This window comes from Lolium rigidum, chromosome 7 (assembly GCF_022539505.1).
Source record: "Lolium rigidum isolate FL_2022 chromosome 7, APGP_CSIRO_Lrig_0.1, whole genome shotgun sequence".
In the NCBI taxonomy this organism is placed as follows: Eukaryota; Viridiplantae; Streptophyta; class Magnoliopsida; order Poales; family Poaceae; genus Lolium; species Lolium rigidum.
This window is the reverse complement of record NC_061514.1, coordinates 66,410,176-66,421,687: the sequence shown is the minus strand read 5'-3', so window position 1 is coordinate 66,421,687 and position 11,512 is coordinate 66,410,176.

The window sequence follows — 11,512 nt, the reverse complement described above, 5'->3', positions numbered from 1 at the left end:
CAACATACAGATCCGTCATCATCTACAAAGATCAAATACCTCAGTTGATACTTAATCTTCACTTGTTTGCCAAATAATCATAATTAATACTTGCATACTGAAGAACGTACAGCTAGCTGCTATGATTCGAATATTGGGCATGTAAATTATTAAATGCTGCACGTAAATACTTACCACGGGCAAGGATGACATCAGGAACGACCCATAGCCATGACGACGACAGTAAGAAAACAATACTCATCATGCCATATCAGGACAAAGGAGGACGGCCAAAACAACAGCAGTACCAGCAACAACGGCGACGTAGGATGCACATTTCTGCAGCCTGAACATCCAAGATACCTGCGTCTCAAAAAAAGAATAACAAATGGTAATGGATTTTAGAGTGAAGATAAACAAGACGATGTGCATGGCAGCCACCGCTACATCGTCCGCGTGTTGGTGAACATGGCCACAACGAATATCACGATGGGCCTGGCAGCCATGGCTACATCGGCGCAGTGCGCCGTAGTCGCCGGCGATGGCCACAGTCATGGTCAAAACTCACCACTATGACACGATCTGCACAGCCGCCATGGCTACATGGCCGTCCGCGCAGTCGGTTGTGCCGCCATTCGCCGGCGAAAACTCACGACAAAATACCTACACCAAGCAGGATCCAAAATACATGCTTACGAGGTGAATATGATTTGGGACAAGCGATGCAGCATTTGGCATGTATCTCTACCCGATTGATTGACATCTTATAAATAGACGAAGGTATGAGTTCAAAACTATTCAAAAAAGGTAACTACGCAGCAGATTAAAAATACATTAAATAGGTATGCATTTTCTTTGGTAAGAGATTACTAGATTGATTTTTCCAATCTGGATGCATGGCGTGCAAATCAAAATGGAATTACATAGGAATTTTTATTAGAGCTGGCATGCAAATCAAACATGGAAAGAACCTAAATTGCAAATCAAACATGGAAAGAACCTAAATTGAAGCTACAAACGGGTTTGCGGGTGCAAAAACAGGATTCATCACAAAAATATACCCGGATTGCATTCATCATCTGCGGATCAAACTAACGGTGGGCGATCTAGGAGCCTGGGCACCATGGTGCCCCTACTAATAGAGCAAGACTATTCTTGAACCCCCCTTAAGAGTGGTTCTAGAATAGCTATTCTAGAACCCCCCCCCAGGATGTTATAGACTAGTTATTCTACAACCCATCTCTAAAGACCTTCTAAACCCGACACAACCACCCAATCCCATCCAACCTTCCGCCGGACCAACCCACCCACCTCCCGCCAACCCCACCCCACCTAGCTACCGCCCGCCAACCCCACCGCCCGTCGACCCCACCCTACCTCTCGTCGACACTACCCCACCACCACCACCCACCAACCCCACACCTCCAACTTCCGAAGATCGCACCCACACCACCTCTCGATGACCCCATCCTACCTTACCTCCCACCGACTCCATCCCGCCTACTATCAAACCCACGACACATACCGCCGAACTCATTTTTGAAAGTTCGCTTCATTTTTGGAAGTTCACTTCATTTTTCGAACTTCACTTCACTTTTTTGGGAAGTTCACTTCATTTTTCGGAAGTTCACTTTTCTTTTTTGGGAAGTTCACTTCATTTTTTGGGAAGTTCACTTCATTTTTCGGAAGTTCACTTTACTTTTTTGGAAGTACACTTCATTTTTTGGGAAGTTCACTTCATTTTTGGAAGTTAACTTTACTATTTTCGGAAGTTCACTTCATTTTTTGGGAAGTTCACTTCATTTTTCGGAAGTTCACTTTACTTTTTTTGGAAGTTCACTTCATTTTTTTGGGAAGTTCACTTCATTTTTCGGAAGTTCACTTTACTTTTTTCGGAAGTTCACTTCATTTTTCGGGAAGTTCACTTCATTTCTCAGAAGTTCACTTTAGTTTTTTTGGAAGTTCACTTTACTTTTCCCGGAAGTTCAGTTCTTTTTTGGGAAGTTCACTTTACTTTTTTGGGAAGTTCACTTCATTTTCGGGAAGTTCACTTCATTTTTCAGAAGTTCACTTAACTTTTTTTCGGAAGTTCACTTTACTTTTTCCGGAAGTTCACATCATTTTTCGAAAGTTAACATTACGTTTTGTCAAACAAGCTGAAATACTTTTTTTTTGTCAAAATTCACTTAGGTTAAAACAGTAGTTCACTTTGTACACTACGAGGAAGTTCACTTGGCACCACGTAGAAGTTCACCTTTTTGCACGCCGATAAAATTACTTCTTGTGGAAATTCACTTTTGTAAAAAATGAATTTCAGTTTGCACCGCGTGGAAGTACACTTTCCATCTCATGGAAGTTCACTTTAAAATACGTCGTACAACTACATTTTGTTGAAATTCACTTTGGTCAAAATGACAGTTCACTTCGTAACGTCCTGAAGTTCACATTGTACCTCGAGGAAGTTCGCTGTAAAAAATTCAACACGAAAAAGTTGCACCTAATCAATATCTTTTCAACAAAATTTCAGTTGGAACATTCCGACAAGTGGTTCGGAAATAAATCCCAAAAAACAGTAAATAAAAACAAGAAATTCGGAAAGTAGAATCATGTTTTTTCAAATCTGCTCTTAAACTGTGAATAATTGGTGAAAATTATATATATAAAAAAGTGGTGCCTAGTCAATAGCTTTCCAAGGGCATATCATATGAACCAATCCAATAAACCGTTTGGAAATTATACCTCAAAAACTACACGAAATTAGTGAAGTCCGCGAAAATGTTGTTTTGTATATTCGGAATTATTTTTAAACAATAAAGAATTTGGAAAAACATTGAACACGAAAAAGATGCGAAATTACTATACGAATCCAATAGTATATTATATGCATCATTCCGATAAGCGATCCAAAGATTAAATTAAAAATACTGTCCGCATAAACATTTAATTCTAAAGTTCCGGAAAGTAGAATTATGTTTTTTCAAATCTGCTCTTTAACTGTAAAGAATTGGGGAAAATGATCTATATGAAAAAGTTGCGCCTAGTCAACAGCTTTCCAATGGCTTATCATATGCATCAATCCGATGAACCGTTTAGAAATTACTATACGAAATTATTGAAATCCGCGAAAATACTGTTTTGTATATTGAAATTTATTTTTAAACAATAGAGAATTTGGAAAAACAATGAACACGAAAAAGATGATACATTACTGTACGAATCCAACGGTATATTATATGAATCATTCCGATAAGCGATTCCAAGATTATATTAAAATTACTGTCCGCATAAATATGTAATTCTAGTGTTCGGAGAGTAGAATCATGTTTCTTTTTCAAATCTGCTCTTAAACTATAAAGAATTGGAAAAAACGATCTATATGAAAAAGTTGCGCCTAGTCAACAGCTTTCCAATGGCATATCATATGCATCAATCCGATGAACCTTTTAGAAATTAGACCTCAAAAACTGCACGAAATTGCTGAAATCCGCGAAAATGTTGTTTTGTATATTCAAAATTATTTTTAAACAATAGAGAATTTCGAAAAATAATGAACAAGATAAAGATGCGAAATTACCATACGAATCCAACGGTATATTATATGCATCATTCCGATAAGCGGTTTGAAAATCAACATGAAAATACTGTCTGCACAAATATGCAATTCTGTTATTCCGTCGAGAAGTTCACTTGTGAAACACGCGGAAGTTCAGAAAGGGTTCGAGAATAGTTATTCTCGAACCGGTTCGAGAATAGCAGACCTATATATATATATATATATATATATATATATATATATATAGGACATATTCATACTACACCCGGGTGTAGTATATTAGATATGGGTGTAACTACACCCAGGGGTAGGAAGTATTTATCCTATATATATATATATAGGATAAGGAACATCCATGATGTTGGGTTCATTGACCCACACATCGTTAATTCATATGTGTTAGAACACCACCCCGCCGACGTGGAGGATGACCTGTGGCGGTTTATTAGAAAACGACAACAGAAAAGTGATATTCTATTTCCTTACCATTTTGGGTGAGTGTTTCTGTCTTGAGCACATTCTCTTTTGTTTACTCCATGCATGGTATGTGGCTAATCGATGAGTTATGCATGATCTGTGCATGTATCGTGTCCGCGAGTTCCACTGGATTCTTATGGTAATTAAAGTTCAGACCTCCTCGGTTCTCGTCCACGACTCTCTGAATATGGATCCGGCGCTTTGGGGCGACATGAGAAAAATGATGCAAAAGTAATTATTTTCATTCATTTGCGCTCTATATCGATCGGCCTATTTCGTTCATCATTTCCTAATATCAAGTAACTAATTAATAACTCTCTTGTTTATTTAATTTTCTTTGCCTCGTAGGGTTTGGAGACGGTTCGTAGATACCAAGGTCGGTGAATTCAAAAAAGATCTACATTTTAAAATGGCAGGTGCGGACGACCGGGGATACTCAGCCACCGGGGACCAATCTATGTGGATACTATGTTTGTGAGAGGATCCGGAGATACTGCAATGAGCGGGACCAGAAGTGTGAGAACAACATCCTGAGAAATAACCTCCGGAAGACGCTTAGTCCAGAAGCTCGCTTCCGACCACTTCAAGAGGAACTAGCTGGATGGTTGGCGAGGGAAGTCATCGATCCTAGAGGAGAATACTATTACAATGACGTAGAACTTTATATGCACCAGAATTTGTAACTAACTTGTTCAAAATTGTATATGGTCATCCGATATTGAATATATATTGTATATGGTCATCCGATATTGAATATATATTGTATATTCCTCTTGAATTCTTTTTGGTTCTAATTTCAAATTTGTTTGAAATTGTACATTCATATGCATGTATGTATACGAGTACCGTAGAATATGTGAAACTCCTTCAAAATTAAAACCCAAAAGAAATAAAATAATACAAATTAAAAAGAAACCAGATTTAGGGGGAGGGGGCTAAACCCTAAACCTCGCGGAGGCCTTTAGTCGCGGTTGGCCGGAAGAACCGCGACTAAAGGTCCTCCGCCCTGGCGCTCGCCTGCGGCCCACGTGGACGGACCTTTAGTCGCGGTTCGTAAGGAACCGCGACTAAAGGGGGGGCCTTTAGTCGCGCTACTTTGGTCGCGGTTGCGCCACCGCGACTAATGGCAGTTGCCAACCGCGACCAAAGCCTCTTTTTCCACCAGTGTTAGCTGTCTAACTGCACACGTACCTAGCGCATCTCATGACCATATATAGTAGCTGACATGACGTTAACTTGCACTGATAACATAGTTTATACATTATTAAGTCAATGCACCACTGTGAGAATGGCGCTGCCACCAAGTTTTATCTCTTCCAAACTATAATGCTAACTGCTTTGGTGGCACTTTGGGATCGGTTACTTATAATTTTAGTTTCACCACCTCCTTTGCTTAATCACGATTCATGCATCTAGATAACTAATGGCACACATGATACCAATGTCTTATAGGTAATGTAGGAGTATATAGGATTGGTTTCTTATAATTAATGGCACACCATCCAAATCCATCTGGATTGGTTTCTTATACATAATTTCTACAGTAATTTCAACGTTCACTGCATTCCTTTTTTATTATAATGTAGAATCGAGAAATATGGTGAGTTTACATATTTTACATATTAAATTCATGTGTTATCTATCTCTCCTTTTCTTTCTCAGTCACGTGGTCTTAAAAATAAGGGCAGGGCAAATTTCCAGTCAACTGAGAATTAGCTTAATTCTTTGTCAAGTTAGTCAAGCGATGTCATTCTATAATTTTGTAGTGTTTCGATCATTTCCCTTTTGTTATAGCTCACTTGGAATTAAAAGATGGTGGTTGTAACCCGACTTACAACTAGAAAAATCTTAGTTGTAACCTAACTTGCAACCGAAAAGTCTCAGTCACAACCAATTTGCAACATAAAAAAAAACTGAGTTGCAACCCCGCACACAACTGAAAATCCTAGTTGCAACTCATGAAGCATGTGAATCATGCTACAAATCTGTTGGATATAAACTATTTTTGATAAAGAGCATATATAAAATATGTTGGATGTAAACTTTGACATGACGGTAAGTTAATTGTCAGCTAGTTGAGGATTGCCAAATCCTAAAAATAAAGTTTGTGTTGACGTCAGAAACCCCCTGGCGGGCAGAGACGGGCAACACCGTAGAGCCGGGAACAACTAGGGCTGCGGCTGGCCCCAGTCCCTCAGAGCGACGGCCCGCAAAGCCTACTGGTCGCACGCGCCGATGTTTATCACAAGGGCGTGCCACCTGACCTATACCTGGTCAGGAAGGTGTTGACGTCAGAAACCCACTGGCGGGCAGAGACGGGCAACACCGTAGAGCCGGGAACAACTAGGGCTGCGGCTGGCCCTAGTCCCTCTGAGCGACGGCCCGCAAAGCCTCCTGGTCGCACGCACCGATGTTTATCACAAGGGCGTGCCACCTGACCTATACCTGGTCAGGAAGGTGTGGATGATGCCTCGCTTAGTTTCCTGCAGGGCACACACGTAAACGTTAAATACGAGCCTCGATCGGCTCTCAGGTTATCCTGTGAATCGGCTCAAAGAGCCGATCCACCCATGATCCAGACAAGGTGTCCGAATATATGGTGGTCCTGCTTGATCAAGGTAAAGCTAATGAGATCTACGACGATGTGGGGTTTTCACCGCATAATCGGATCATCCTACTCCAGAGTTGGGCCTCGCGGCCACGCACGGTGATCGTAAGCCGATCCTAAACAAGGCCTAAAAACCAACACGAGGTTGATCCTCGGAACATCCTGCTTAGGGCCAACGAACGACACCCTACGTGCCGCTGGATCCTCCCCCCTTTGTAAGGCCTAACTATTGCGAGATATTAAACTAATCCTTGTAGAACAAGGAGCAATCGCAACGGATCAGATCTACTAAACTATGATCAAGCGGGGTGCCGCCCCTACGCCTAAGATAGGCGTAAGGGCGGCTAGACATGCAAGGGTTGCACTACGAAAGCATGCAGCATGAAGAACAATGCTAACCCTAACATGTCTAAGATAACTACGTTGCTCGCCATCAAAAAGGCTTCGATACGAGCAACGCATGAACAACGTAGGCAGGCTTGTGCTGCCTAGATCGCAAGATGCGATCTAGGCAGCATGATGCTTACCGGTAGAAACCCTCGAGACGAAGGAGTTGGCGATGCGCCGAGATTTGTTTGTGGTTGAACGTTGGTTGTTGTTTATTCCATAAACCCTAGGTACATATTTATAGTCCAGCGGACTTTCTAATGTGGGCGTGCACTAAACCGTGTACGAGATAAACTCTAACTTTTAATCTAGATACAATCTACTATAATTAAAGATACACGGGCAACCTAGCCCAAATTCTCCGTTAAAGGCCGCTTCATAGATCTTCAATGTGTAATCTTCCAAGCCCATCTTGATCGCGGCCCACCTCCTGATTTAGCCAAAATCCGGTGATAACACATGCCCCCCTGGTTTTGGTAATGATAATTTCAAAACCACTCTGTTTTTTCCTCGAAGGGTCATGTCGTGGCAGAGCAGAACTGTCGCAGCATGCTTCATCATGACGACTTGCCTTCCCAACTTCTCTGTACGATTTGACAGTTTTGGCACCATGTCCTCGAAAACTGCTCGAAAATTAAATCCTCTTCCCCTTTTATTTAACCGCATCGAGCAGTTCTCCGCTCCATCCCCTTCACATTAGCACTCCCCAAAAACCCTCCTGTACCAACATGTCTTCTTCTTCCTCTTCGTCTTCTTCGTCTCGCGCGCCGACGCCGGAGCCGAACCCGGCGGAGGCCCACGCAGCCGACATTCGCCGCGCCATTGAGGCCGGGGAGGAGTCTAGCCACGACTTCTCCCTCTGGTCGGAGGACGACAAATCCTCGACGGACGGGGAGAGCGACCTCCGCTTCCTTGCCGACGAGGAAGCGGAAGAGGAGAGCGATGACGATCGCTTCTCCCGGGACGACTTCACCACCTCCGAGGAGATGGAGGAGGATGAAGAGGAGGACGACGACGACGACGACTTCCCCGACGAGCCGCCGGCCAAGCGCCATTGTCCCTGGCCGGGGAATCTGAGCGATTTCGACAGCGACGACGACGACGACGAGGAAGACGAGGACAACGAAGGTCCTGCCGGCGGCCACTGGAGTAGCGACGACGAGATGGCCGGGAGAGCGGCCGCCGGCGGCCGGCGACGGCGACGATGAGGGCAGCAACGGCCCGTAGATAGGATCGTAGCATAGGGCCAGTAGTAGTAGGTGGGGCAATGTCTCCCCTTAGTGCTTCCTTTTGAGAGCAATCAGCTCTTCATGTAAGAAATCGTGTTTATCAATGGAGAATTTCCCCTTTTTGATTTTGCCGATTTCCAATTTGGTCCACGCTCAATGAGCCGATGGCAGCACATCGGTTTCTCGTGACAACTTTCGAGGTAAATCCATCCGTGCTTCTAAACTTCCAGATGAACAGGGCCAAGCCACAATCATGCAAACCCCAGATTTTCTTTGCCTCCAGGAGATCCCTAGGACTGTCGCGGGATCAACTCGACTGCTGAAGCTAACACTCTTGCAGAACAGGCACTGTTTGCCCACCACTATTTCACTTCTTTGCAGCCACAACACTGGTCCAGGACCTACCAACGATCGTGGCTCCCCTCCCACATTCCTCTCCTCCGCTCCGGCGAGTTCCCTCTCGCAATAATTCATCATCTTTCAAATGAGCTTTGATGAATAGTGAGCCGATTTCGACGAAAGCCGGCTCCGCAGAACAAGACCTTGAGGGCGAGCTGCCCCCCGAGCCTCAGTCAAGGCGAGGATACAGGTGGACCAGCCTAGTAGGCCATCATCGGCTTCCCAAATGCGGTGCTGCATCAGCCGATTCTAACAAATCGGCTTTCCAGATCATCGATATTTCAGGGCGGCCTGCCCCCCGAGCCTCTGCAGTTCTATCAATGTAGCAGTAGAGTTACCACCCATAGAGCTGATACACTTAAACGGGCTTAGGAGAAACTCACAACCCCCTCGTGTCTTGCTACTCAGGTCGACCCCTCATTTACGGCGGTCCGACGCCGCTCCTCGGCGAGAATGTTGATGAAGCCGTTACCTTTATCAAGACATGGTGGCCACGGGCTGCTCTGATCTGCATGTTCACGTTGCTCTTGTTGTTGGCCAGGGCCGTGATCCTCTGTCTTGCAGACAATAATCAGCGGCTCCACTGAAACCAAGGTAGCTCTGGTCGCCAAAAGTGACATCCCGGCCAGCACCGCTGAACTTGAAGACTTGCCAATGGGAGTTAGGGGTCCTTGAAGAGAGGATTCGAGCCACCAACAGCTCCCTTGAGGAGCTTATTTATTAGAGCTTCTTCACGTAACTCTATAACTGCTCCATTGGGTTCCCTTGAGTCGATGGCCGCACATCGGCTATGCTCGAAATTTTTTGAATTTTCGGCCGATTTGTGTATCGGCCCCCATACTCAAATACCCATCATTAAAGGATGGGACGCTTCCACTGCATATCCTCGTGTTCTATTCACCTGGGTGCCCCCCCGAGCCGATTCTGTCAAGAGAATTGATGGTATCGGCTTTGTTGGATAACATGTTGAAACCAGGCAGACTGGTTGTTGAGGAGAATTTTGGCCGATCGCTAGAATCGGCCTCCCATTGCTTTCTCGGTGAAGGTTTTGTGATGTCCCTTCACAAATATTTTTGGGGCCGATCACAAGGATCGGTCTCGCCACGTTTATCCATCGACATTTGCTTTTGTTACACGGTCGGGCCGGTGGATAAAACCAGCCTAACCCCGTTTTTGTCACGTCGATGCGCTCACGGTCGTCCAAATTGATACCTCGAGAGCGGCTCTTGGCCCGATGTCTCCCAAATGTCCATGCCGGCCGTTGAAACCTCGACCGAATCATCCGCACGGACGACTTCAACTTCATCTCCATCCCATCGTATCGAGCATTGGTGCATCGTGGATGGAATGCAACAGTTGGCGTGGATCCAATCCCTCCCTAGTAGGACGGCGTAGGTACTTTTGCTGTCGACGATAAAGAACGTCGTAGGGACAGTTTTTCTCCCTACGGTCAGATCCACATTCAGAACACCTTGCGCGTCAGATGCTTGGCCGTTGAAATCGCTCAGTGTTACGTTGGTCTTGATCAGATCCGAGCTGGAGCGTCCCAACCGACGTAGCATGGAGTATGGCATAATGTTGACCGCCGCTCCGGTGTCCACCAACATCTTGTTGACAGGCTGCCCATTGATGTAACCTCGCACGTACAGGGCCTTCAGATGCCTGTAACTCCTTTCCTTTGGCTTCTCAAAGATGACCGGCCGTGGGCCGCAGTCTAATTGTGCCACAGGTGCTTCATATAATCTTGGAGCGCTAAACTCCGATGGAAGAATGAAGACCATGTTTGTGCCAGCCGGATGTATCATCATCGGCTTTCCTCTCGCTTGGGGCGCCACTCTTTTCTTTGTGGCCGACCTTCTTCGTCCGGGGTTCGCCGGATTTTGGCGGCCGGATCGGGCCGTGCCTTCCTTAGCGTGCGCAGGTACAATCTTTCAGCTTCTTCCAACCCACGCGGACGCTGAACCCTTCGCTTTTGGGAACGGCTGAGCCCATCGGGGCACCACCCGGGCCGATGATACTTATCTTCTTCATCATCGTCCTCTAGTTCCTCGAGATCTTCTACCCGAGCGGGCTCGGCATACTTGCTCCGAGGTGGGAGGGGCCCTAGACGCTCGAACACGGACGCGTTAGCGGAGTCCTTCTTCCTCTCGTTTGCATTCCAGGCGGTTCTCGATTGTTGGCAATCGGCTCATTCCTGAGTCCCAGCAATGTTTGAAGAACGGACAGTCCCAGTGCTTGTCCATGTCGTTCTGCCCCCTTGACCTTTCTTCAGCGCAACGACTGTACCCGTCGTCGCTTCTATCATGTTGACGGTACCTCCTGACCTCTGCATCAGACCGACAATTCCTTTCATCATCTACGTCGTAGCGCCGGCGTCGGTCGTGCTGGTGCTGATATTTGTTGAGGAGGCGCTCGGAGAGTGGACGTTGGTACCGCATGTCATCATCTTGGGGCCGGTCGCGTGGATCGGCCTCCTCTTCATCGTTGCCACGGGAGTGGCTGCTTTCTGCTTCGTCTTTGCCGTGGCGGCTTGCAAGCCCTGCCATGTTGACGCCAAAGGAGGACTTTGGCTGGCCTATGGAGTGGCTGAGATCCACCATGTTGACGCCAGGCGACGGACTTGAGTCTCTGGCGAGCTTGATATCGTGCGGCCGGGTCTTCTCAGAGGAGCCGATGAGTTCGGCTTTGAGGTCTGCCTTGATCTCGTCATGTTTCCTTTTGAGGTCCTCGGGCAAATCCTCGTGCTTCAACGACCTGGTGCGTTCTTCTGACGGGGTGGACAGGTCCACTCCATCGAGTGCGCCTTCAGGTGTGAAACCCTTCCACCTGACGCCATGGGAGCGGGTTCGGTGGAAGGAGCCGATGAGTTCGGCTTCGAGG